Genomic DNA, 27896 nt, shown 5'->3' with positions numbered 1-27896 from the left:
TACGGCCGCAACTCGAGAAACACCCCAAAATTATCCCCTCCATGCGAGATGAGGAAATTTGGCGATGCAGCATCTCAAGAGAAATACCACATTCCCACTTGAAAGGCAAAAAGGTACTTGACACCCTTTATTCGACTCAAAGTTCCCTCACACAGCCGTCCCCTTTGGAGAGGAGAACACACTTTACGGACTCAATTCGAGAGAAGCCCCTGTGCACATTGAAGGGCTCGAGAGGAAACCGGAAGTTCCCCTTCCAACACCAAAGGGGACCTGACTTCCCTGAAGCAACCCCAGCGAGTTCCTGAGGTGCTCGTCGCAACTCGAGAAGCACCCCCAGCTTCCGGCCGCAACTCGAGAAACACCCCAAAATTATCCCCTCCATGCGAAATGCCGAAATTTGGCGGTGCATCATCTCAAGATAAATACAACATTCCCTCTGGAAAGGCAAAAAGGTACTTGACACCCTTTATTCGACTCAGAAAGTTCCCTCACACAGCGGTCCCCTTTGGAGAGGAGAACACACTTTACGGACTCAATTCGAGAGGAGACCCTGTGCACATTGAAGGGCTCGAGAGGAAACTGGAAGTTCCCCTTCCAACCCCAAAGGGGACCTGACTTTCCTGAAGAAACCCCAGCGAGTTTCTGAGGTCCGCGTCGCATCTCGAGAAGCACCCCCAGCTTCCCGCCGCAACTCGAGAAACACCTCAAAATTATCCCCTCCATGCGAGATAGTAAATTTGTCGATGTAGTATCTCAATAGAAATACTACATTCCCTCTGGAAAGGCAAAAAGGTACTTGACACCCTGTATTCTACTCAGAAAATTCCCGCACACAGCCGTCCCCTTTGGAGAGCACAACACACTTTCGGACTCAATTCGGGAGGAGCCCCTGTCAACATGAAGGGCTCCAGAGGAAACAGGAAGTTCCCCTTCCAACACCAAAGGGGACCTGACTTCCCTGAAGCAATCCCAGCGAGTTCCTGAGGTCCCCGTCGCAACTCGAGAAGCACCTCCAGCTTCCGGCCGCAACTCGAGAAACACCCCAAAATTATCCCCTCCATGCAAGATGAGGAAATTTGGCGATGCAGCATTTCAAGAGAAATACCACATTCCCTCTGGAAAGGCAAAAAGGTACTAACACCCTTTATTCGACACAGGAAGTTCCCTCACACAGCCGTCCCCTTTGGAGAAGATAACATACTTTACCGGATCAATTCGGGAGAAGCCCCTGTGCAAATTGAAGGGCTCGAGAGGAAACCGGAAGTTCCCCTTCCAACACCAAAGGGGACCTGAATTCCCTTAAGCAACCCCAGCGAGTGCCTGAGGTCCCGGTCGCAACTCGAGAAGCACCCCCAGCTTCCATCCGCAACTCGAGAAACACCGCAAAATTATCCACTCCATGCGAGATGAGGAAATTTGGCGATGCAGCATCTCTAGAGAAATACCACATTCCCTCTGGAAAGGCAAAAATGTACTTGACACCCTTTATTCGACTCAGAAAGTTCCCTCACACAGCCGTCCCGTTTGGAGAGGAGAACACACTTTTCGGACTAATTCGAGAGGAGCCCCTGTGCACATTGAAGGGCTCGAAAGGAAACCGGAAGTTCCCCTTCCAACACCAAAGGGGACCTGACCTCCCTGAAGCAACCCATGCGAGTTACTCAGGTCCCCGTCGCAACTCGAGAAGCACGACCAGGTTCCTGCCGCAACTCGAGAAACACCCCAAAATTATCCCCTCCATTCGAGATGAGGAAATTTGGCGCTGCAGCATCTCAAGAGAAATACCACATTCCCTCTTGAAAGGCAAAAAGGTACGTGACACCCTGTATTCGACTCAGAAAGTTCCCTAACACAGCCGTCCCCTTTGGAGAGGAGAACACAGTTTATGGACTCAACTCGAGAGGAGCCCCTGTGCACATTGAAGGGCTGAAGAGGAAACCGGAAGTTCCCCTTGCAACACCAAAGTGGACCTGACTTCCCTGAAGCAACCCCTGCGAGTTCCTGAGAACACTGTCGTAACTCGAGAAGCACCCCCAGCTTCCCGTCGCAACTCGAGAAACACCCCAAAATTATCCCCTCCATGCGAGATGAGGAAATTTGGCGCTGCAGCATCTCAAGAGAAATACCACATTCCCTCTGGAAAGGCAAAAAGGTACTTGACACCCTGTATTCGATTCAGAAAGTTCCCTAACACAGCCGTCCCCTTTGGAGAGGAGAACACACTTTATGGACTCAACTCGAGATGAGCCCCTGTGCACATTGAAGGGCTCGAGAGGAAACCGGAAGTTCCCCTTCCAACACAAAAGGGGACCTGACTTCCCTGAAGCAAAACCTGCGAGTTCCTGAGGACAACTTCGTAACTCGAAAAGCACCCCCAGCTTCCGGCCGCAACTCGAGAAACACCCCAAAATTATCTCCTCCATGCGAGATGAGGAAATTTGGTGATGCAGCATCTCAAGAGAAATACCACATTCCCTCTGGAAAGGCAAAAAGGTACTTGACACCCTTTATTCGACTCAGAAAGTTCCCTCACACAGCCGTCCCCTTTGGAGAGGAGAACACACTTTACGGACTCAAATCGTGAGGAGCCCCTGTGAACATTGAAAGGCTCGAGAGGAAACAGTAAGTTCCCCTTCCAACACCAAAGGGGACCTGACTTCCCTGAAGCAACCCCAGCGAGTTACTGAGGTCCCCGTCGCAACTCGAGAAGCACCCCCAGCTTCCCACCGCAACTCGAGAAACACCCCAAAATTATCCCCTCCATGCGAGTTGAGGAAATTTGGCGATGCAGCATCTCAAGAGAAATACCACATTCCCTCTGGTAAGGCAAACAGGTACTTGACACCCTGTATTCGACTCAGAAAGTTCCCTCACACAACCGTCCCCTTTGGAGAGGAGAACACACATTACTGACTCAATTCGGGAGGATCCCCTGTGCACATTGAAGGGCTCGAGAGGAAACCGGAAGTTCCCCTTCCAACACCAAAGGGGTCCAGACTTCCCTGAAGAAACCCCAGCGAGTTCCTGAGGTCCCCGTCGCAACTCGAAAAGCACCCCAAGCTTCCCGCCGCCACTCGAGAAACACCCCAAAATTATCCCCTCCATGCGAGATGAGGAAATTTGGCGATGCAGCATCTCAAGAGAAATACCACAATCCTTCTGGAAAGGCAAAAAGGTACTTGACACCCTTAATCGATTCAGAAAGTTCCCTCACACAGCCGTCCCCTTTGGAGAAGATAACATACTTTACCGGATCAATTCGGGAGAAGCCCCTCAGCAAATTGAAGGGCTCGAGAGGAAACCGGAAGTTCCCCTTCCAACACCAAAGGGGACTTGACTTCCCTGAAGCAACCCCAGCGAGGTCCTGAGGTCCCCGTCGCAACTCGAGAAGCACCCCCTGCTTCCGGCTGCAATCGAGAAACACCACAATATTATCCCCTCAATGCAAGTTGGGGAAATTTTGCGACGCAGAATCTCAAGAGAAATACCACATTCCAGCTTGAAATACTAGACACCCTTTATGCGACTCAGAAAGTTCCCTCACCCAGCCGTCCCAATTGGAGAGGAGAACACACTTTACGGACTCAAATCGAGAAGAGGCAATATTCCCATTTAACGGCTCGAGAGTAATCCGGAAGTTCCCCTTCCAGCACAAACGGGGACCTGACTTCCCTGAAGTAACTCGAGTGAGTTCCTGAGGTCCCCTTCGCACCTCGAGGAATACCTCCAGCTTCCCGCCGCAATTCGAGAAACACCACAAAATTATCCCCTCAATGCGAGATGAAGAAATTTTGCGCTGCAAAATTTCAAGAGAAATCCCACATTCCCGCCTGAAAGGGAAAAGGGTATTTGACACACTTTATTCAGTTCAGTTCAGTTCAGTCGCTCAGTCGTGTCCGACTCTTCTCGACCCCATGAATCACTGTACGCTAGGCCTCCCTGTCCTACACCAACTCTCGGAGTTCACTCAAACTCATGGCCACAGAGTCGGTGATGCTATCCAGCCATCTCATTCTCTGTCGTCCCCTTCTCCTCCAGCCCCCAACCTCTCCTAGCATCAGAATCTTTTCCAGTGAGTCAACTCATCGCATGAGGTGGCCGAAGTATTGTAGTTTCAGCTTTAGCATCAGTCCTTCCAATGAACACCGATGATTGATCTCCCTTAGAATGGACTGGTTGGATCTTCTTGCAGTCCAAGGGACTCTCAAGAGTCTTCTCCAGTACCACAGTTCGAAAGCATCAGTTCTTCGGCGATCAGCTTTCTTCACAGTCCAACTCTCACATCCATACATGACCACGGGAAAATCCATAGCTTTGACTAGACGGAGCTTTTTTGGCAAAGTGATGTCTCTGCTTTTTAATATACTATCAAGGTTGATCATAACTTTCCTTCCAAGGAGTAAGCGCCTTTTAATTTCATGGCTTCAATCAGCATCTGCAGTGATTTTGGAGCCCCCCAAAATAGAATTGTGACACTGTTTCCACTGTTTTTCCATCTATTTCCCGTGAAGTGTTGGGACCAGATTCCATAACCTTTGTTTTCTGAATGTTGAGCTTCAAGCCAACCTTTTCACTCTCCTCTTTCACTTTCATCAAGAAGCTTTTGAGTTCCTCCTCACTTTCTGCCCTAAAGGTGGTGTCATCTGCATATCTGAGGTTATTGATATTTCTCCCAGCAATCTTGATTCCAGTTGTTCTTCTTCCAGCCCAGCATTTCTCATGATGCACTCTGCATATAAGTTAAATAAGCAAGATTACAATATACAGCCTTGACGTACTCCTTTTCCTATTTGGAACCAGTCTGTTGTTCCATGCACAGTTCTGACTGTTGCTTCCTGACCTGCATGCAGGTTTCTAAAGAGGCAGGTCAGGTGGTCTGGTATTCCCATCTCTTTCAGAATCTTCCCCAGTTTATTGTGATCCACACAGTCAAAGGCTTTGGCATAGTCAATGAAGCAGAAATAGATGTTTTTCTGGAACTCTCTCGCTTTCTCCATGATCCAGCGGATGTTGGCAATTTGATCTCTGGTGCCTCTGCCTTTTCTAAAACCTGCTTGAACATCTGGGAGTTCACGGATCACATATTGCTGAGGCCTGGCTTGGAGAATTTTGAGCATGACTGTACTAGCGTGTGAGATGAGTGCAATTGTGCGGTAGCTTGAGCATTCTTTGGCATTGCCTTTCTTTGGGATTAGAATGAAGACTGACCTTTTCCAGTCCTGTGGCCACTGCTGAGTTTTCCAAATTTGTTGGCATATTGAGTGCAGCACTTTCACAGCATCATCTTTCAAGATTTGAAATAGCTCAAATGGAATTCCACCACTTCCACTAGCTTTGTTCGTAGCGTTGCTTTCTAAGGCACACTTGAATTCACATTCCAAGATGTCTGGCTCTAGGCCAGTGATCACATTTTCGTGACTATCCTGGTCGTGAAGATCTTTTTTGTACAGTTCTTCTGTGTATTCTTGCCACCTCTTCTTAATATCTTCTGCTTCTGTTAGGTCCATACCATTTCTGTCCTTTATCGAGCCCATCTTTGCATGAAATGTTCCCTTGGAATCTCTAATGTTCTTGAAGAGATCTCTTGTTTTTCCTGTTCTGTTGTTTTCCTCTATTTCTTTGCATTGATCACTGAGGAAGGCTTTCTTATCTCTCCTTGCTATTCTTTGGAACTCTGCATTCTAATGCTTATATCTTTCCCTTTCTCCTTTGCTTTTCGCTTCTCTTCTTTTCACAGCTATTTGTAAGGCCACCTCAGACAGCCACTTTGCTTTTTTTTGCATTTCTTTTCCATGGGGATGCTCTTGGTCCCTGTCTCCTGTACAATGTCACGAACCTCCATCCAGAGTTCATCAGGCACTCTATCTATCAGATCTAGTGCCTTAAATCTATTTCTCACTTCCACTGTATAATCCTAAGGGATTTGATTGAGGTCATATCTGAATGGTCTAGGGGTTTTCCCTACTTTCTTCAATTTAAGTCTGAATTTGGCAATAAGGAGTTCATGATCTGAGCCACAGTCAGCTCCTGGTCTTGTTTTTGCTAACTGTATACAGCTTCTCCATCTTTGGCTGCAAAGAATATAATCAATCTGATTTCGGTGTTGACCATCTGGTGATGTCCACGTGTAGAGTCTTCTCTTGTGTTGTTGGAAGAGGGAGTTTGCTATGACCAGTGCGTTCTCTTGACAAAACTCTATTAGACTTGGCCCTGCTTCATTCCGTGCTCCAAGGCCAAATTTGCCTGTTACTCCAGGTGTTTCTTGACTTCCTACATTTGCATTCCAGTCCTCTATAATGAAAAGGACATCTTTTTTTGGGTGTTAGTTCTAAAAGGTCTTGTAGGTCTTCATAGAACCGTTCAACTTCGGCTTCTTCAGCGTTAGTGGTTGGGGCATAGGCCTGGATTACTGTAATGTTGAATGGTTTGCCTTGGAAACGAACAGAAATCATTCTGTCGTTTTTAAGATTGCATCCAAGTACTGCATTTCGGAGTCTCTTGTTGACCATGATGGCTACTCCATTTCTTCTAAGGGATTTCTGCCCACAGTAGTATATATATAATGGTCATCTGAGTTAAATTCACACATTCCAGTCCATTTTAATTCACTGATTCCTAGAATGTCTATGTTCACTCTTGCCATCTCCTGCTTGACCTCTTCCAATTTGCCTTGATTCCTGGACCTTACATTCCAGGTTCCTATGCAATTTTGCTCTTTACAGCACCAGACCTTGCTTCTATCACCGGTCACATCCACAACTGGGTACTGGTTTTGCTTTTGCTCCATCCCTGCATTCCTTCTAGAATTATTTCTCCACTGATCTCCAGTAGCATACTGGGCACCTACAGACCTGCGGAATTCCTCATTCAGTATCCTGTCATTTTGCTCTTTGATACTGTTCATGGGGTTCTCAATGCAAATATACTGAAGTGGTTTGCCATTCCCTTCTCCAGTGGACCACATTCAGCTGTGGTTCATGTGATCAGATGAAGTAGATTCCTGTGATTATGATTTCAGTGTGTCTGCCATCTGAAGCCCCCTCGCAATACCTACCATCTGATTTGAGTTTCTCTTACCTTGGGTGTGGGATATCTCTTCACAGCTGCTCCAAGAAAGCACAGCTGCTGCACCTTACCTTGGATGAGGGGTATGTCCTCAAGGCCGCCCCTCCTGACCTTGAACGTGAGGTCCTCTCGTTCCTCCCCCGCACAGCCACCGCCTATTGGAGGTGGGGTACCTCCTCTGGGCCGCCTGCCCTGGCCTCAGGCATGGGGTAGCTCCTCACCGCTGCGCATCTTTGCATGGTCGGTTGCGCAAGGGCCGGCTTCTCTGGAGTCTGCGCGGGCGGGGCCTGCGTATCCCGCGTCTGGTGGGCGGGGCCGGGGTCTCTCCCATCTGGGCGGGCGGGGCCGGGTTCTCTCGCCTCTGCGCGGGCGGGGCAAGGGTCTCTCGCATCTGCGCAGGCGGGGCCGGCTTCTCTTGCGTCTGCGCGGGCGGCGCCAGCAATAGCGTCTGAGCGGGCGGGGCCGAGGTCTCTCGAGTCTGAGCGGGCGGGGCCGGGGTCTCTCGAGTCAGCGCGGGTGGGGAAAGCCTCTCTCGCGTCTGCGCCGGCAAGGCCCCTGTCTCTGGCGTCTCAGCCGCCTGGGCCGGCATCTCTCCTGTCTGTGCGTGTGGGGCTGGTATTTCTCCCGTTTGCACAGCTGGGTGAGACTCAAAAAATTCCCTCAAACAGTCGTCCCCATTGGAGAGGAGAACACACTTTACGGACTTAACTCGAGAAGAGGCCCTATTACCATTTAAAGGCTCAACAGTAATCCCGAAATTCCCCTTCCAACACAAAAGGGTTCCTGACTTCCCTGAAGCAGCCAGAGAGAATTCCTGAGGTCCTCTTTGCTACCTGAGAAGTTCAACCAGGTTCCCGCCGCAACTCTAGAAACACCACAAAATTATCACCTCAATGCGAGATCAGGAAAATATTCCGCTGCACAATTCAAGAGAAATCCCACGTTCCGCTGGAAAGGCAAAACTGTATTTGACACCCTTTATGCGACTCAGAAAATTCCCTCACACAGCCATCCCCATTGGAGAGGAGAACACAATTTATGGACTCAACTTGGGAAGAGGCCCTATTCCCATTTAACGGCTCGAGAGTAATCCCGAAATTCCCGTTCCAGTAGAAAAGGGTGACTAACTTCCCTGAAGCAACACAAGTGAGTTCCTGAGGTCCCTGTCGCAACTCGAGAAGTACCCCCAGCTTCCCGCCTCAAAAGGGGAAACACCAAAAATTTTCCGCTCAATGTGAGATGAGGAAATTTTGCACTGCACAATTAAATAGAAATCCCACATTCCCGCTTGAAAGGCAAAAGGGCACTTGACACACTTTATGTGATTCAGATAGTTTCCTAACACCCGTACTTATTGGAGCGGAGAACACACTTCATGGACTCAAATCTAGAAGAGGCCCTATTCCTTAGGTTCCCGTTTCAACTCCAGAAGTATCCCCTACTTCCCACCACAACTCGAGAAACAACACAATATTATCCCCACAATGCGACATGAGGTAATTTTGCGCTGCAGAATCTCAAGGGAAATCCCACATTCCCGCTTGAAAGGCAAAAGGGAACTTGGCATACTTTATGCCCCTCAGAAAGTTCCCTAAAGTCCGTCCCTATTGCAGAGGCGTACTCAATTTATGGACTCAAATCCAGAAGAGCCCCTATTCCCATTAAAGGGCTGGAGAGTAATCCGGACGTTCCCCATCCAGCACAATGGGGGAACTGACTTCCCTGAAGTAACTCCAGTGAGTTCCTGAGGTCCCCGTTGAAACTCGAGAAGTACCCCCAGCTTCCCGCCGAAATTCGGGAAACACCACAAAATTATCCCCTCAATGCGAGAGGAGGAAACTTTGCGCTGCAGAATCTGAAGAGAAATCCCACATTCCCAATTGAAAGGCAAAAGCGTACTTGACTCCCTTTATGTCACTCAGAAAGTTCCCTAACATCCTTCCCCATTGGAGAGGAGAACACACTTTGTGGACTCAACTCCAGAAGAGGCCCTATTCCATTTAAAGGGCTCCAGAGTAATCCGGAAGCTCCCCTTCAAGAACAAAAGGGGTCCTGACTTCCCTGAAGTAACTGGAGTGAGTTCCTGAGGTCCCCGTCGCAACTCCAGAAGTACCCCCGTCTTCCCGCCTCAATTCGAGAAACATCACAAAATTATCCCCTCAATGCGAGATGAGGAAAATTTGCGCTGCAGAATCTCAAGAGAAATTCCACATTCCCGATTGAAAGGAAAAAGGGTACTTGACTCCCTTTATGCGATTCAGAATATTCCCTAACATCCATCCTCAGTGGAGAGGAGAACATATTTTATGGACTCAAATGGAGAAGAGGCAATGTTCCCTTTTAATGGCTCGAGAGTATTCCGGAAGTTCCCCTTCCAACACAAAAGTGGACTTGACTTCCCTGAAGCAACCCGAGCGAGTTCCTGATGTCCCCGCCGCAACTCGAGAAGTACCCCCAGCTTCCCGCCGCAATTCGAGAAACACCACAAAATTATCCCCTCAATGAGAGATGAGGTTTTTTGCGCTGCAGAATCTCAAGAGAAATCCCACATTCCCGCTTGAAGGCAAAAGCGTACTTGACACACTTTATGCCACTCAGAAAGTTCAATAATATCCGTCCCATTGGAGAAGATAACACACTTTAGGGACTCAACTGGAGAAGAGGCCCTATTCCCATTAAAGGGCTCAAAAGTATTCCGGAAGTTCTCCTGCCAGGAAAAAACGGGCCTGATTCCCTGAAGTAACTCAAGTAAGTTTCTGAGGTCCCCATCGCAAGTGGAGAAACACCACAAAATTTTCCCCACAATGTGAGATGAGGAAAATTTGCGCTGCAGAATCTCAAGAGAAATCCCAGATATCCGCTTGAAAGGCAAAAGGGTACTTGGCTCCCTTTAGCCTACTCAGAATGGTCCCTAACATTCGTCCTCAGTAGAGAGGATAACACACTTTATGGACTCAACTCCAGAAGAGGCCCTATTCCCAGTAAAGGGCTCAAGAGTAATCCGGAAGTTCTCCTGCCAGGAAAAAAAGGGGCCTGATTCCCTGAAGTAACTCGAGAAAGTTCCTGAGGTCCCCTTCGCAACTCGAGAAGCACAACAAAATTATCCCCTCAATGAGGAAATTTTGCGCTGCAGAGTCTCAAGTGATATCCCACATTCCCGCTGGAAAGGCATAATGGTACCTGACTCTCTTTAGGCGACTCAGAATGTTCCCTAACATCCGTCCTCAGTGGAGAGGAAAACACACTTCATGGACTCAAATGGAAAAGAGGCTATATTCCCATTTAAAGGCTCGAGAGTAATCAAGAAGTTCCGCTTCCAATACAAAAAAGGACTTGACTTCCCTGAAGCAACCTGAGCGAGTTCCTGAGGGTCCCGTCTCAACTCCAGAAGTACCCCCTGCTTCCCACCCCAACTCGAGAAACGACACAATATTATCCCCTCAGTGCGAGATGAGGTAATTTTCTGCTGCAGAATCTCAAGAGAAATCCCGCATTCCCGCTTGAAAGCAAAAGGGAACTTGACACACTTTATGCCACTCAGAATGTTCCCTAACATCCGTCCCCATTGGAGAGGCATACGCACTTTATGGACTCAACTCCAGAAGAGGCCCTATTCCCATTAAAGGGCTCGAGACTAATCCGGAAGTTCCCCTTCCAGCACAAAAGGGGACCTCACTTCCCTGAAGAAACTTGAGTGAGTTCCTGAGGTTGCCATCTAAACTCAAGAAGTACTCCCAGTGTCCCGCCGCAATTCGAGAAACACCACAAAATATTCCCCTCACTGCGAGATGAGGAAATTTTGCGCTGCAGAATCTCAAGAGAAATCCTACATTCCGGCTTGAAAGGCAAAAGGGTACTGACTCCGTTTATGCGACTCAGAATGTTCCCTAACATCCTTCCTCAGTGGAGAGGAAAACACACTTTATGGACTCAAATCGAGAAGAGGCATTTTTCCCATTTAACAGCTCGAGAGTAATCCGGAAGTTCCCCTTCCAACACAAAAAAGGACTTGACTTCCCTGAAGCAACCCAAGCGAGTTCCTGAGGTCCCCGACGCACCTCGAGAAGTACCCCCAGCTTCCCGCCGCAACTCGAGAAACACCACAAAATTATCCCCTCAATGGGAGATGAGGAAATTTTGCGCTGCAGAATCTCAAGAGAAATCCCACATTCCCGCTTGAAAGTCAAAAGAGTACTTGACTCCCTTTAGGCGACTCAGAATGTTCCCTAACATCCATCCTCAGTGGAGAGGAGAACATATTTTATGGACTCAAATGGAGAGGAGGCAATATTCCCTTTAAACATCTCGACAGTAATCCGGAAGTTCCCCTTCCAAAACAAAAGGCGACTTGACTTCCCTGAAGCAACCCGAGCGAGTTCCTGAGGTCCCCGCCATAGCTAGAGAAGTGCCCCCTGCTTCCCACCACAACTGGAGAACCACCACAAAATTATCCCCTCAATGTGAGATGAGGTTATTTTGCACTGCGGAATCTCAAGAGATATCCCACATTCCCGCTTGAAAGGCAAAAGGGTACTTGACACACTTTATGCCACTCAGAAAGTCCAAAAATATCCGTCCCCATTGGAGAGAATAACACACTTTATGGACTCAACTACAAAAGAGGCCCTATTCCCATAAAAGGGATCGAGAGTAATCCGGAAGTTCCTCTTCCAGCACAAATGGGACCCGATTCCCTGAAGTAAGTCGAGTAAGTTTCTGAGGTCCCCATCGCAACTCGAGAAACACCACATAATTATCCCCACAATGTGAGATGAGGAAATTTTGAGCTTCAGAATCTCAAGAGAAATCCCAAATTCCCGCTTGAAAGGTAAAAGGGTATTTGACACCGTATAGGCGACTCAGAATGATCCCTAACATCCATCCTCAGGGGAGAGGAGAACACACTTTATGGACTGAAATTGAGAAGAGCTAATATTCCCATTTAACGGCTCGAGAGTAATCCAGAAGATACTCATCCAACACCAAAGGGGACTTGACTTCACTGAAGCAAATGAGTGAGTTCCTGAGGTCCCCGTAGCAACTCGCGAAGTAACCACTGCTTCCATGGGAAACATGACCAACGCAACAAAGTTATCCCCTCAATTCGAGACGAGGTCATTTTGCGCTGCAGATCGGAAGAGAATTCACACATTCCCTCTTGAAAGGCAAAAGAGTACCTGACTTCCTTTGTGCCACTCAGAAAGTTCCCTAACATCCATCCCCATTGGAGAGGAGAACACACTTTATGGACTCAATTCGGGATGAGCCCCTGTGCACATTTAAGGGCTCGAGAGGAAACCGGAAGTTCCCCTTCCAACACCAAAGGGGACCAGACTTCCCTGAAGCAACCCCAGCGAGGTCCGGAGGTCCCCGTCACAATTCGAGAAGCACCCCCAGCTTCCGCCGCAACTCGAGAAACACCCCAAAATTATTCCCTTCATGCGAGAGGAGGAAATTTTGCGATGCAGCATCTCAAGAGAAATACCACATTCCCTCTTGAAAGGCAGAAAGGTACTTGACACCCTTTATTCGACTCAGAAAGTTCCCTCACACAGCCGTCCCCTTTTAGAGGAGAACAGACTTTTTGGACTCATTTCGAGATGAGCCTCTGTGCACATTTAAGGGCTCGAGAGGAAACCGGAAGTTCCCCTTCCAACAGCAAAGGGGAACGGAATTACCTGAAGCAACCCCAGCGAGTTCCTGAGGTCCCAGTCGCAACTCGAGAAGCACCCCCAGCTTCCCGCCACAACTTGAGAAACACCCAACATTATCCCCTCAATGCAAGGTGAGGAAATTTTGCGATGCAGCATCTCAAGAGAAATACCACATTCCCTCTTGAAAGGCAAAAAGGTACTTGACACTCTTTATTCGACTCAGAAAGTTCCCTCACACAGCCGTCCCCTTTTAGAGGAGAACACACTTTATGGACTCAATTGGAGATGAGCCCCTGTGCACATTTAAGGACTCGAGAGGAAACCGGATCCTCCCCTTCCAACAGCAAAGGGGACCTGACTTCCCGGAAGCAAACCCAGCGAGTTTCTGAGGTGCCTGTCGCAACTCCAGAACCACACGCGGCTTTCGGCCTCAACTCGAGAAACACCCCAAAATTATCCCCTCAATGCGAGATGAGGAAATTTTGCAATGCAGCATCTCAAGAGAAATACCACATTCCCTCTTGAAAGGCAAAAAGGTACTTGACACCCTTTATTCGACTCAGAAAGTACCCTCACACAGCCGTCCCCTTAGGAGAGAACACACTTTATGGACTCAATTCGAGATGAGCCCCTGTGCACATTTAAGGGCTCGAGAGGAACCCAGAAGTTCCACTTCCAACATCAAAGGGGACCTGACTTCCCTGAAGCTACCCCAGCGAGTTCCTGAGGTCCCCGTCGCAACTCGAGAAGCACCCCCACCTCCCCCCCGCAACTCGAGAAACACCCCAAAATGATCCCCTCAATGCGAGATGATGAAATTTTGCGATGCAGCATCTCAAGAGAAATACCACATTCCCTCTTGAAAGGCAAAAATGTACTTGACACCCTTTATTCGACTCAGAAAGTTCCCTCACACAGCCATCCCCTTTCAGAGGAGAACAAACTTTATGGACTCAATTCGAGATGAGCCCCTGTGCACATTTAAGGGCTCGAGAGGAACCCGAAGTTTCCCTTCCAACACAAAAGTGGACCTGACTCCCCTGAAGCAACACCACCGAGTTCCTGAGGACCCCGTCCCAAATCGAGAAGTACCCCCAGCTTCCCGCCTAAACTCGAGAAACACCCCAAAATTATCCACTCAATTGGAGATGAGGAAATTTTGCAATGCAGCATCTCAAGAGAAATACCACACTCCCTCTTGAAAGGCAAAAAGGTACTTGAACCCCTTTATTTGACTCAGAAAGTTCCCTCACACAGCCATCCCCTTTTAGAGGAGAACACAATTTATGGACTCAATTCGATTGAGCCCCTGTGCACATTTAAGGGCTCCAGAGGAACCCGGAAGTTCCCCTTCCAACATCAAAGGGGACCTGACTTACCTGAAGCAACCCCAGCGAGATCTGAGGTCCCCGTCGCAACTCTTGAAGCACTCCCAGCTTCCCGCCGCAACTCGAGAAACACCTCTAAATTATCCCCTCAATGCGATATAAGGAAATTTTGCGATGGAGCATCTCAAGAGAAATATCACATTCCCTCTTGAAAGGCAAAAAGGTACTTGACACCCTTTATTCGACTCAGAAAGATCCCTCACACAGCGTCCCCTTTTAGAGGAGAACACACTTTATGGACTCAATTCGAGATGAGCCCCTGTGCACATTTAAGGGCTCGAGAGGAACCCAGTAGTTCATCTTCCAACACCAAAGGGGACCTGACTTCCCTGAAGCAACCCCATCGAGTTCCTGAGGTTCTCGTCCCAACTCTAGAAGCACCCCCAGCTTCCCGCCGCAACTCGAGAAACACCACAAAATTATCCCCTCAATGCGAGATGAGGAAATTTTGCGCTGCAGAATCTCAAGCGAAATACCACATTTCCTCATAAAAGGCAAAAGGGTACTAAACACCCTTTATGCAACTCAGAAAGTTCCCTCACACAGCCGTCCCCATTGGGAGGAGAACACACTTTATGGACTCTATTCGAGAAGAGGCCCTATTCACATTAAAGGGTTCGAGAATAATACGGATGTTCCCCTTCCAGCACAAAATGGGACCAGACTTCCCTGAAGTAACTTGAGTGTGGTCCAGAGGTACTCGTCGGAACTGCAGAAGTACCCCCATCTTCCCAACCCAATTCGTGAAACACCAATAAATTATCACCTCCATGCGAGATGAGGAAATTTTGCGCTGCAGAATCTCAAGAGAAATCCCACATTCCCGCTTGAAAGGCAACAGTGTACTTGACTCCCTTTAGGCAACTCAGAATGTTTCCTAACATCCGTCCTCAGTGCAGAGGAGAACACAATCTCTTGACTCAACTCGAGAAGAGGCAATGTTCCCATTTAACGGCTCGAGAGTAATCTGGAAGTTCCCCTTCCAACACAAAAGGGGACTTGACTTCGCTGAAGCAACCCGAGCGAGTTCCTGAGGTCCCCGTTGCAAGTCAAGAAGTATCCCCTGCTTCCCTCTGCAACTCGAGAAATACCACAAAATTATCCCCTCAATGCGAGATGAGGAAATTTTGCAATGCAGCATCTCAAGAGAAATACCACATTCCCTCTTGAAAGGCAAAAATGTACTTGACACCCTTTATTCGACTCAGAAAGTTCCCTCACACAGCCGTCCCCTTTTAGAGGAGAACACACTTTATGGACTCAATTCGAGATGAGCCCCTGTGCACATTTAAGGGCTCGAGAGGAACCCGAAGTTTCCCTTCCAACACCAAAGGGGACCTGACTCCCCTGAACCAATCCCACCGAGTTCCTGAGGTCCCCGTCGCAACTCGAGAAGCACCCCCAGCTTCCCGCCGCAACTCGAGAAACACCACAAAATTATCCCCTCAATGCGAGATGAGGAAATTTTGCGCTGCAGAATCTCAAGCGAAATACCACATTTCCTCATAAAAGGCAAAAGGGTACTAAACACCCTTTATGCAACTCAGAAAGTTCCCTCACACAGCCGTCCCCATTGGGAGGAGAACACACTTTATGGACTCTATTCGAGAAGAGGCCCTATTCACATTAAAGGGTTCGATAATAATACGGAAGTTCCCCTTCCAGCACAAAATGGGACCAGACTTCCCTGAAGTAACTCTAGTGTGGTCCAGAGGTACTGGTCGCAACTGCAGAAGTACCCCCAGCTTCCCAACCCAATTCGTGAAACACCAATAAATTATCCCGTCATTGCTAAATGAGGAAATTTTGCGCTGCAGAATCTCAAGAGAAATCTCACATTCCCGCTTGAAAGGCAACAGTGTACTTGACTCCCTTTAGGCAACTCAGAATGTTTCCTAACATCCGTCCTCAGTGCAGAGGAGAACACACTCTCTTGACTCAACTCGAGAAGAGGCAATGTTCCCATTTAACGGCTCCAGAGTAATCTGGAAATTCCCCTTCCAACACAAAAGGGGAATTGACTTCGCTGAAGCAACCCGAGCGAGTTCCTGAGGTCCCCGTTGCAAGTTGAGAAGTATCCCCTGCTTCCCTCTGCAACTCGAGAAATACCACAAAATTATCCACTCAATGCGAGTTGAGGAAATTTTGCAATGCAGCATCTCAAGAGAAATACCACATTCCCTCTTGAAAGGCAAAAAGGTACTTGACACCCTTTATTCGACTCAGAAAGTTCCCTCACACAGCCGTCCCCTTTTAGAGGAGAACACACTTTATGGACTCAATTCGAGATGAGCCCCTGTGCACATTTAAGGGCTCGAGAGGAAACCGGAAGTTCCCCTTCCAACACCAAAGGGGACCAGACTTCCCTGAAGCAACCCCAGCGAGGTCCGGAGGTCCCCGTCGCAATTCGAGAAGCACCCCCAGCTTCCGCCGCAACTCGAGAAACACCCCAAAATTATTCCCTTCATGCGAGAAGAGGAAATTTTGCGATGCAGCATCTCAAGAGAAATACCACATTCCCTCTTGAAAGGCAAAAAGGTACTTGACACCCTTGATACGAATCAGAAAGTTCCCTCACAGAGCCATCCCCTTTTAGAGGAGAACACACTTTATGGACACAATTCGAGATGAGCCCCTGTGCACATTTAAGGACTCGAGAGGAACCCAGAAGTTCCCTTTCCAACAGAAAAGGGGACCTGACTTCCCTCAAGCAACCCAGCGATTTCCTGAGGTCCCCGTCGCAACTCGAGAAGCACCCCCAGCTCCCAGCCGCAAGTCGAGAAACACACGAAAATTATTCCCTCAATGCGAGATGAGGAAATTTTGCGATGCAGCATCTCAAGAGAAATACCACATTCCCTCTTGAAAGGTAAAAAGTTACCTGACATACTCTACTCGACTCAGAAAGTTCCCTCACACAGTCGTCCCCTTTGGAGAGGAGAACACACTTTATGGACTCAATTCGAGATGAGCCCCTGTGCACATTTAAGGGCTCGAGAGGAAACCGGAAGTTCCCCTTCCAACACCAAAGGGAACCTGATTCCCTGAAGCAAACCCAGCGAGTTACTGAGGTCCCCGTCGCAACTCGAGAAGGACCCTCAGCTTCCCGACACCACACGAGAAATACCCCAAAATTATCCCCTCAATGAGAGATGAGGAAATTGTGCGATGCAGCATCTCAAGAGAAATACCACATTCCCTCTTGAAAGGCAAAAGAGTACTTGAAACACTTTATTCGACTCAAACAGTTCCTTACACAGCTGTCCCCTTTGGAGAGGAGAACACACTTTTTGGACTCAATTCGTGATGAGCCCCTGTGCACATTTAAGGGCTCGAGAGGAAACCGGAAATTCCCCTTCCATAAACAAAGGGGACCTGACTTTCCTGAAGCAACCTCTGCGAGTTCCTGAGGTCCCCGTGGCAACTCGAGAAGCACATCCAGCCTCCTGCAGCAACTCGAGAAACACCCCCAAAATTATCCCCACAATGCGAGATGAGGAAATTTTACGATGCAGCGTCTCAAGAGAAATACCACATTCCCTCTTGAAAGGCAAAAAGGTACTTGACACCCTTTATTCGACTCAGAAAGTTCCCTGAAACCTTCGTTCCATTTGGAGACCAGAACACACTTTATGGACTCAATTCGAGATGAGCCCCTGTGCACATTTAAGGGCTCGAGAGGAAACCGGAAGTTCCCCTTCCAACACCAAAGGGGACCGGAGTTCCCTGAAGCAAGCCCAGCGAGTTCCTGAGGTCCCGTCGCGACTCGAGAAGCACCCCCAGCTTCCCGCCGCAACTCGAAAAACACCGCAAAATTATCCCCTCAATGCTGGATGAGGAAAATTTGCGATGCAGCATCTCAAGAGAAATACCACATTCCCTCTTGAAAGGCAAAAAGGTACTTGAAACCCTTTATTCGACGCAGAAAGTTGACTCACACAGCCGTCACTTTTGGAGAGGAGAACACACTTTATGGACTCAATTTGAGATGATCCCCTGTTTAAATTGAAGGGCTGGAGAGGAAACCGGAAGTTCCCCTTCCAACACCAAAGGGGACATGAATTCCCTGAAGCAACCCCAGCAAGTTCCTGAGGTACCCGTCGCAACTCGAGAAGCACCCCCAGCTTCCCGCCGCAGCCCAGGAAACACCGCAAAATTATCCCCTCAATGCGAGATGAGTATATTTTTCGATGCAGCATCTCAAGAGAAATACCACATTCCCTCTTGAAAGGCAAAAGGTACTTCACAACCTTTATTCGACTCAGAAAGTTCCCTCACACAGCCGTCCCCTTTGGAGAGGAGAACACACTTTATGGACTCAATTCGAGATGAGCCACTCTGCACAATTAAGGGCTAGAGAGGAACCGCGAAATTCCCCGTCCAACACCAAAGGGGACCTGACTTCCCTGAAGCAACCCCAGCGAGTTCCTGAGGTCCCCGTCGCAACTCGAGAAGCACTCCCAGCTTCCCGCCGCAACTCGAGAAACACCCCAAAATTATCCCTTCAATGCGAGATGAGGAAATTTTGCGATGCAGCATCTCAAGAAAAATACCACATTCCCTCTTGAAAGGCAAAAAGGTACTTGACACCCTTTATTCGACTCAGAAAGTTCCCTCACACAGCCGTCCCCCTTGGAGAGAACACACTTTATGGACTCTATTCGAGATGAGCCCCTGTGCACATTTAAGGGCTGGAGAGGAACCCGGACGTTCCCCTTCCAAAAGCAAAGGGGCCTGACTTCCCCGAAGAATCCCCAGCGAGTTCCTGAGGTCCCCGTCGCAACTCGAGAAGCACCCCCTACTTCCCGCCGCAACTCGAGAAACACCCCAAAATTATCCCCTCAATGCGAGATGAGAAAATTTTGCAATGCAGCATCTCAAGAGAAATACCACATTCCCTCTTGAAAGGCAAAAAGGTACTTGACACCCTTTATTCGACTCAGAAAATTCCCTCACAAAGCCGTCCCCTTTTAGAGGAGAACACACTTTATGGACTCAATTCGAGATGAGCCCCTGTGCACATTGAAGGGCTCCAGAGCAACCCGGAAATTCCCTTTCCAACAGCAAAGGGGACCTAACTTCCCTGAAGCAACCACAGCGAGTTCCTGAGGTCCCTGTCGCAAGTCTTGAAGCACACACAGCATCCCGCCGCAACTCGAGAAACACCCCAAAAATATCCCCTCAATGCGAGATGAGGAAATTTTGCGATGCAGCATTTCAAGAGAAATACCACATTCCCTCTTGAAATGCAAAAAGGTACTTGACACCCTTTATTCGACTCAGAAAGTTCCCTCACACAGCCGTCCCTTTTTAGAGGAGAACACATTTTATGGACTCAATTCGAGATGAGCCCCAGTGCATATTTAAGGGCTTGAGAGGAACGCGGAAGTTCCCCTTCCAAAACCAAAGGGGACATGACTTAGCTGAAGCAACTCCAGCGAGTTTGGAGGTCCTAGTCGCACTCGAGAAGCACCTCGAGCTTACCGCCGCAACTCGAAAAACACCCCAAAATTATCCCCTCAATGAGAGATGAGGAAATTATGAAATGCAGCATCTCAAGAGAAATAGCACATTCCCTCTTGAAAGGAAAAAGGTACTTGACACCCTTTATTCGACTCAGAAAGCTCCCTCACACAGCCTTCCCTTTGGAGAGAACACAATTTATGGACTCAGTTCGAGTTGAGCCCCTGTGCACATTTAAGGGCTCGAGAGGAACCCGGAATTTCCCCTTCCATAATCAAAGAGGACCTGACTTCCCTGAAGCAACCCAAGCGAGTTCCTGAGGTCCCGTCGGTACTCGAGAAGCACCCCCAGTTTCCCGCCGCAACTCGAGAAATACCCCTAAAATATCCCCTCAATGAGAGATGAGGAAATTTTGCAATGCAGCATCTCAGGAGAAATGCCACATTCCCTCTTGAAAGGCAAAAAGGTACTTGACACCCTTTATTCGACTCAGAAAGTTCACTCACACAAACGTCCCCTTTGGAGAGAACACACTTTATGGACTCAATTCGAGATGAGCCCCTGTGCACATTTAACGGCTCGAGAGGAACCCGGAATTTCCCCTTCCAACAGCAAAGGGGACCTGACTTCCCTGAAGCAACCCCAGGGAGTTCCTGAGGTCCCCGTCGCAACTTGAGAAGCAAACCCAGTTTCCCGCCACAACTCGAGTATCACACCAAAATTTTCCCCTCAATGCGAGATGAGGAAATTCTGCGATGCAGCATCTCAAGAGAAATACCACATTACATCTTGAAAGGCAAAAATGTACTTGACACTCTTTATTCGACTCAGAAAGTTCCCTGACACAGCCGTGCCCTTTTAGAGGAGAACAAACTTTATGGACTCAATTCGAAATGAGCCCCTGTGCACATTTAAGGGCTCGAGAGGAAACCGGAAATTCCCCTTCCATAAACAAAGGGGACCTGACTTTCTTGAAGCAACCTCAGCGAGTTCCTGAGGTCCCAGTGGCAACTCGAGAAGCACACCCAGCCTCCCGCAGCAACTCGAGAAACACCCCCAAATTATCCCCACAGTGCGAGATGAGGAAATTTTACGATGCAGCGTCTCAAGAGAAATACCACATTCCCTCTTGAAATGCAAAAAGGTACTTGACACCCTTTATTTGACTCAGAAAGTTCCTTGAAACCTTCGTTCCATTTGGAGACCAGAACACACATTTTTGGACTCAATTCGAGATGAGCCCCTGTGCACATTTAAGGGCTCGAGAGGAAACCGGAAGTTCCCCTTCCAACACCAAAGGGGACCGGAGTTCCCTGAAGCAAGCCCAGCGAGTTCCTGAGGTCCCGGCGCGACTCGAGAAGCACCCCCAGCTTCCCGCCGCAACTCGAGAAACACACCAAAATTATCCCCTCAATGCTAGATGAGGAAAGTTTGCGATGCAGCATCTCAAGAAAAATACCACATTCCCTCTTGAAAGGCAAAAAGGTACTTGAAACCCTTTATTCGACCCAGAAAGTTGACTCACATAGCTGTCACGTTTGGAGAGGAGAACACACTTTATGGACTCAATTTGAGATGATCCCCTGTTTACATTGAAGGGCTGGAGAGGAAAACGGAAGTTCCCTTCCAACACCAAAGGGGACATGAATTCCCTGAAGCAACCCCAGCAAGTTCCTGAAGTTCCCGTCGCAACTCGAGAAGCACCCCCAGCTTCCCGCCGCAGCCCAGGAAACACCGCAAAATTATCCCCTCAATGCGAGATGAGTATATTTTTCGATGCAGCATCTCAAGAGAAATACCACATTCCCTCTTGAAATACAAAAAGGTACTTCACAACCTTTATTCGACTCAGAAATTTCCCTCACACAGCCGTCTCCTTTGGAGAGGAGAACAAACTTTATGGACTCAATTCGAGATGAGCCACTCTGCACAATTAAGGGCTAGAGAGGTACAGCGAAATTCCCCGTCCAACACAAAAGGGGACCTGACTTCCCTGAAGCAACCCCAGCGAGTTCCTGAGGTCCCCGTCGCAACTCGAGAAGCACCCCCAGCTTCCCGCCGCAACTCGAGAAACACCCCAAAATTATCCCTTCAATGCGAGATGAGGAAATTTTGCAATGCAGCATCTCAAGAGAAATACCACATTCCCTCTTGAAAGGCAAAAAGGTACTTGACACCCTTTATTCGACTCAGAAAGTTCCCTCACACAGCCGTCCCCTTTTAGAGGAGAACACACTTGATGGACTCAATTGGAGATGAGGCCCTGTGCACATTTAAGGGCTCGAGAGGAACCCAGAAGTTCCACTTCCAACATCAAAGGGGACCTGACTTCCCTGAAGCTACCCCAGCGAGTTCCTGAGGTCCCCGTCGCAACTCGAGAAGCACCCCCACCTCCCCCCCGCAACTCGAGAAACACCCCAAAATGATCCCCTCAATGCGAGATGATGAAATTTTGCGATGCAGCATCTCAAGAGAAATACCACATTCCCTCTTGAAAGGCAAAAATGTACTTGACACCCTTTATTCGACTCAGAAAGTTCCCTCACACAGCCATCCCCTTTCAGAGGAGAACAAACTTTATGGACTCAATTCGAGATGAGCCCCTGTGCACATTTAAGGGCTCGAGAGGAACCCGAAGTTTCCCTTCCAACACAAAAGTGGACCTGACTCCCCTGAAGCAACACCACCGAGTTCCTGAGGACCCCGTCCCAAATCGAGAAGTACCCCCAGCTTCCCGCCTAAACTCGAGAAACACCCCAAAATTATCCACTCAATTGGAGATGAGGAAATTTTGCAATGCAGCATCTCAAGAGAAATACCACACTCCCTCTTGAAAGGCAAAAAGGTACTTGAACCCCTTTATTTGACTCAGAAAGTTCCCTCACACAGCCATCCCCTTTTAGAGGAGAACACAATTTATGGACTCAATTCGATTGAGCCCCTGTGCACATTTAAGGGCTCCAGAGGAACCCGGAAGTTCCCCTTCCAACATCAAAGGGGACCTGACTTACCTGAAGCAACCCCAGCGAGATCTGAGGTCCCCGTCGCAACTCTTGAAGCACTCCCAGCTTCCCGCCGCAACTCGAGAAACACCTCTAAATTATCCCCTCAATGCGAGATAAGGAAATTTTGCGATGGAGCATCTCAAGAGAAATATCACATTCCCTCTTGAAAGGCAAAAAGGTACTTGACACCCTTTATTCGACTCAGAAAGATCCCTCACACAGCGTCCCCTTTTAGAGGAGAACACACTTTATGGACTCAATTCGAGATGAGCCCCTGTGCACATTTAAGGGCTCGAGAGGAACCCAGTAGTTCATCTTCCAACACCAAAGAGGACCTGACTTCCCTGAAGCAACCCCATCGAGTTCCTGAGGTTCTCGTCCCAACTCTAGAAGCACCCCCAGCTTCCCGCCGCAACTCGAGAAACACCACAAAATTATCCCCTCAATGCGAGATGAGGAAATTTTGCGCTGCAGAATCTCAAGCGAAATACCACATTTCCTCATAAAAGGCAAAAGGGTACTAAACACCCTTTATGCAACTCAGAAAGTTCCCTCACACAGCCGTCCCCATTGGGAGGAGAACACACTTTATGGACTCTATTCGAGAAGAGGCCCTATTCACATTAAAGGGTTCGAGAATAATACGGATGTTCCCCTTCCAGCACAAAATGGGACCAGACTTCCCTGAAGTAACTTGAGTGTGGTCCAGAGGTACTCGTCGGAACTGCAGAAGTACCCCCATCTTCCCAACCCAATTCGTGAAACACCAATAAATTATCACCTCCATGCGAGATGAGGAAATTTTGCGCTGCAGAATCTCAAGAGAAATCCCACATTCCCGCTTGAAAGGCAACAGTGTACTTGACTCCCTTTAGGCAACTCAGAATGCTTCCTAACATCCGTCCTCAGTGCAGAGGAGAACACAATCTCTTGACTCACCTCTAGAAGAGGCAATGTTCCCATTTAACGGCTCGAGAGTAATCTGGAAGTTCCCCTTCCAACACAAAAGGGGACTTGACTTCGCTGAAGCAACCCGAGCGAGTTCCTGAGGTCCCCGTTGCAAGTCAAGAAGTATCCCCTGCTTCCCTCTGCAACTCGAGAAACACCCCAAAATTATCCCCTCAATGCGAGATGAGGAAATTTTGCAATGCAGCATCTCAAGAGAAATACCACATTCCCTCTTGAAAGGCAAAAATGTACTTGACACCCTTTATTCGACTCAGAAAGTTCCCTCACACAGCCGTCCCCTTTTAGAGGAGAACACACTTTATGGACTCAATTCGAGATGAGCCCCTGTGCACATTTAAGGGCTCGAGAGGAAACCGGAAGTTCCCCTTCCAACACCAAAGGGGACCAGACTTCCCTGAAGCAACCCCAGCGAGGTCCGGAGGTCCCCGTCGCAATTCGAGAAGCACCCCCAGCTTCCGCCGCAACTCGAGAAACACCCCAAAATTATTCCCTTCATGCGAGAAGAGGAAATTTTGCGATGCAGCATCTCAAGAGAAATACCACATTCCCTCTTGAAAGGCAAAAAGGTACTTGACACCCTTGATACGAATCAGAAAGTTCCCTCACAGAGCCATCCCCTTTTAGAGGAGAACACACTTTATGGACACAATTCGAGATGAGCCCCTGTGCACATTTAAGGACTCGAGAGGAACCCAGAAGTTCCCTTTCCAACAGAAAAGGGGACCTGACTTCCCTCAAGCAACCCAGCGATTTCCTGAGGTCCCCGTCGCAACTCGAGAAGCACCCCCAGCTCCCAGCCGCAAGTCGAGAAACACACGAAAATTATTCCCTCAATGCGAGATGAGGAAATTTTGCGATGCAGCATCTCAAGAGAAATACCACATTCCCTCTTGAAAGGTAAAAAGTTACCTGACATACTCTACTCGACTCAGAAAGTTCCCTCACACAGTCGTCCCCTTTGGAGAGGAGAACACACTTTATGGACTCAATTCGAGATGAGCCCCTGTGCACATTTAAGGGCTCGAGAGGAAACAGGAAGTTCCCCTTCCAACACCAAAGGGAACCTGACTTCCCTGAAGCAAACCCAGCGAGTTACTGAGGTCCCCGTTGCAAGTCGAGATGTATCCCCTGCTTCCCTCTGCAACTCGAGAAATACCACAAAATTATCCACCAAATGCGAGTTGAGGAAATTTTGCAATGCAGCATCTCAAGAGAAATACCACATTCCCTCTTGAAAGGCAAAAAGGTACTTGACACCCTTTATTCGACTCAGAAAGTTCCCTCACACAGCCGTCCCCTTTTAGAGGAGAACACACTTTATGGACTCAATTCGAGATGAGCCCCTGTGCACATTTAAGGGCTCGAGAGAAACCCGGATGTTCCCCTTCCAACACCAAAGGGGACCTGACTCCCCTGAACCAATCCCACCGAGTTCCTGAGGTCCCCGTCGCAACTCGAGAAGCACCCCCAGCTTCCCGCCGCAACTCGAGAAACACCACAAAATTATCCCCTCAATGCGAGATGAGGAAATTTTGCGCTGCAGAATCTCAAGCGAAATACCACATTTCCTCATAAAAGGCAAAAGGGTACTAAACACCCTTTATGCAACTCAGAAAGTTCCCTCACACAGCCGTCCCCATTGGGAGGAGAACACACTTTATGGACGCTATTCGAGAAGAGGCCCTATTCACATTAAAGGGTTCGAGAATAATATGGAAGTTCCCCTTCCAGCACAAAATGGTACCAGTCTTCCCTGAAGTAACTCGAGTGTGGTCCAGAGGTACTGGTCGGAACTGCAGAAGTACCCCCAGCTTCCCAACCCAATTCGTGAAACACCAATAAATTATCCCGTCATTGCTAAATGAGGAAATTTTGCGCTGCAGAATCTCAAGAGAAAACCCACATTCCCGCTTGAAAGGCAACAGTGTACTTGACTCCCTTTAGGCAACTCAGAATGTTCCCTAACATCCGTCCTCAGTGCAGAGGAGAACACACTCTCTTGACTCAACTCGAGAAGAGGCAATGTTCCCATTTAACGGCTGGAGAGTAATCTGGAAGTTCCCCTTCCAACACAAAAGGGGAATTTACTTCGCTGAAGCAACCCGAGCGAGTTCCTGAGGTCCCCGTTGCAAGTCAAGAAGTATCCCCTGCTTCCCTCTGCAACTCGAGAAATACCACAAAATTATCCCCTCAATGCGAGATGAGGTAATTTTACGCTGCAGAATTTCAAGAGAAATCCCACATTCCCGCTTGAAAGGCAAAAGCGTACTTGACTCTCTTTAGGCTAATCAGAATGGTCCCTAACATCCGTCCTCATTGGAGAGGAGAACACACTTTAAGGACTCAAGTCGAGAAGAGGCAATATTCCCATTTAATGGCTCGAGAGTAATCTGGAAGTTCCCCTTCCAGCACAATCGGTGACCTTACTTCCCTGAAGTAACTCGAGTGAGTTCCTGAGGTCCCCTTCGCACCTCGAGGAATACCCACAGCTTCCCGCCGCAATTCGAGAAACACCACAAAATTATCCCCTCAATGCGAGATGAAGAAATTTTGCGCTGCAGAATATCAAGAGAAATCCCACATTCCCGCCTGAAAGGGAAAAGGGTATTTAACACACTTTATTCAGTTCAGTTCAATTCAGTCGCTCAGTCGTGTCCGACTCTCCACGACCCCATGAATCACTGTACGCTAGGCCTCCCTGTCCTACACCAACTCCTGGAGTTCACTCAAACCCATGGCCACAGATTCGGTGATGCTATCCAGCCATCTCATTCTCTGTCGTCCCCTTCTCCTCCAGCCCCCAACCTCTCCTAGCATCAGAATCTTTTCCAGTGAGTCAACTCATCGCATGAGGTGGCCGAAGTATTGCAATTTCAGCTTTAGCATCAGTACTTCAAATGAACACCGACGATTGATCTCCCTTAGAATGGACTGGTTGGATCTTCTTGCAGTCCAAGGGACTCTCAAGAGTCTTCTGCAATACCACAGTTCGAAAGCATCAGTTCTTCGGCGATCAGCTTTCTTCACAGTCCAACTCTCACATCCATACATGACCACGGGAAAAACCATAGCTTTGACTAGATGGAGCTTTTTCGGCAAAGTGATGTCTCTGCTTTTTAATATACTATCAAGGTTGATCATAATTTTCCTTCCAAGGAGTAAGCGACTTTTAATTTCATGGCTTCAATCAGCATCTGCAGTGATTTTGGAGCCCCCAAAAATAAAGTGTGACACTGTTTCCACTGTTTTTCCATCTATTTCCCGTGAAGTGTTGGGACCAGATTCCATCACCTTTGTTTTCTGAATGTTGAGCTTCAACCCAACCTTTTCACTCTCCTCTTTCACTTTCATCAAGATGCTTTTGAGTTCCTCCTCACTTTCTGCCCTAAAGGTGGTGTCATCTGCATATCTGAGGTTATTGATATTTCCCCCAGCAATCTTGATTCCAGTTGTTCTTCTTCTAGCCCAGCATTTCTCATGATGCACTCTGCATATAAGTTAAATAAGCAAGATTACAATATACAGCCTTGACGTACTCCTTTTCCTATTTGGAACCAGTCTGTTGTTCCATGCACAGTTCTGACTGTTGCTTCCTGACCTGCATACAGGTTTCTAAAGAGGCAGGTCAAGTGGTCTGGTATTCCCATCTCGTTCAGAGTCTTCCACAGTTTATTGTGATCCACACAGTCAAAGGCTTTGGCATAGTCAATGAAGCAGAAATGGATGTTTTCCTGGAACTCTCTCGCTTTCTCCATGATCCAGCGGATGTTGGCAATTTGATCTCTGGTGCCTCTGCCTTTTCTAAAGCCTGCTTGAACATCTAGGAGTTCACGGATCACATATTGCTGAAGCCTGGCTTGGAGAATTTTGAGCATGACTGTACTAGCGTGTGAGATGAGTGCAATTGTGCGGTAGCTTGAGCATTCTTTGGCATTGCCTTTCTTTGGGATTAGAATGAAGACTGACCTTTTCCAGTCCTGTGGCCACTGCTGAGTTTTCCAAATTTGTTGGCATATTGAGTGCAGCACTTTCACAGCATCATCTTTCAAGATTTGAAATAGCTCAACTGGAATTCCATCACTTCCACTAGCTTTGCTCGTAGTGTTGCTTTCTAAGGCACACTTGAATTCACATTCCAAGATGTCTGGCTCTAGGCCAGTGATCACATTTTCGTGACTATCCTGGTCGTGAAGATCTTTTTTGTACAGTTCTTCTGTGTATTCTTGCCACCTCTTCTTAATATCTTCTGCTTCCGTTAGGTCCATACCATTTCTGTCCTTTATCGAGCCCATCTTTGCATGAAATGTTCCCTTGGAATCTCTAATGTTCTTGAAGAGCTCTCTTGTTATTCC

This window comes from Moschus berezovskii, chromosome 13 (assembly GCF_049115385.1).
Source record: "Moschus berezovskii isolate FMDL1 chromosome 13, NW_MosBer_1.0, whole genome shotgun sequence".
Classification (NCBI taxonomy): domain Eukaryota; kingdom Metazoa; phylum Chordata; class Mammalia; order Artiodactyla; family Moschidae; genus Moschus; species Moschus berezovskii.
Note: the sequence above shows the minus strand (reverse complement) of the source record.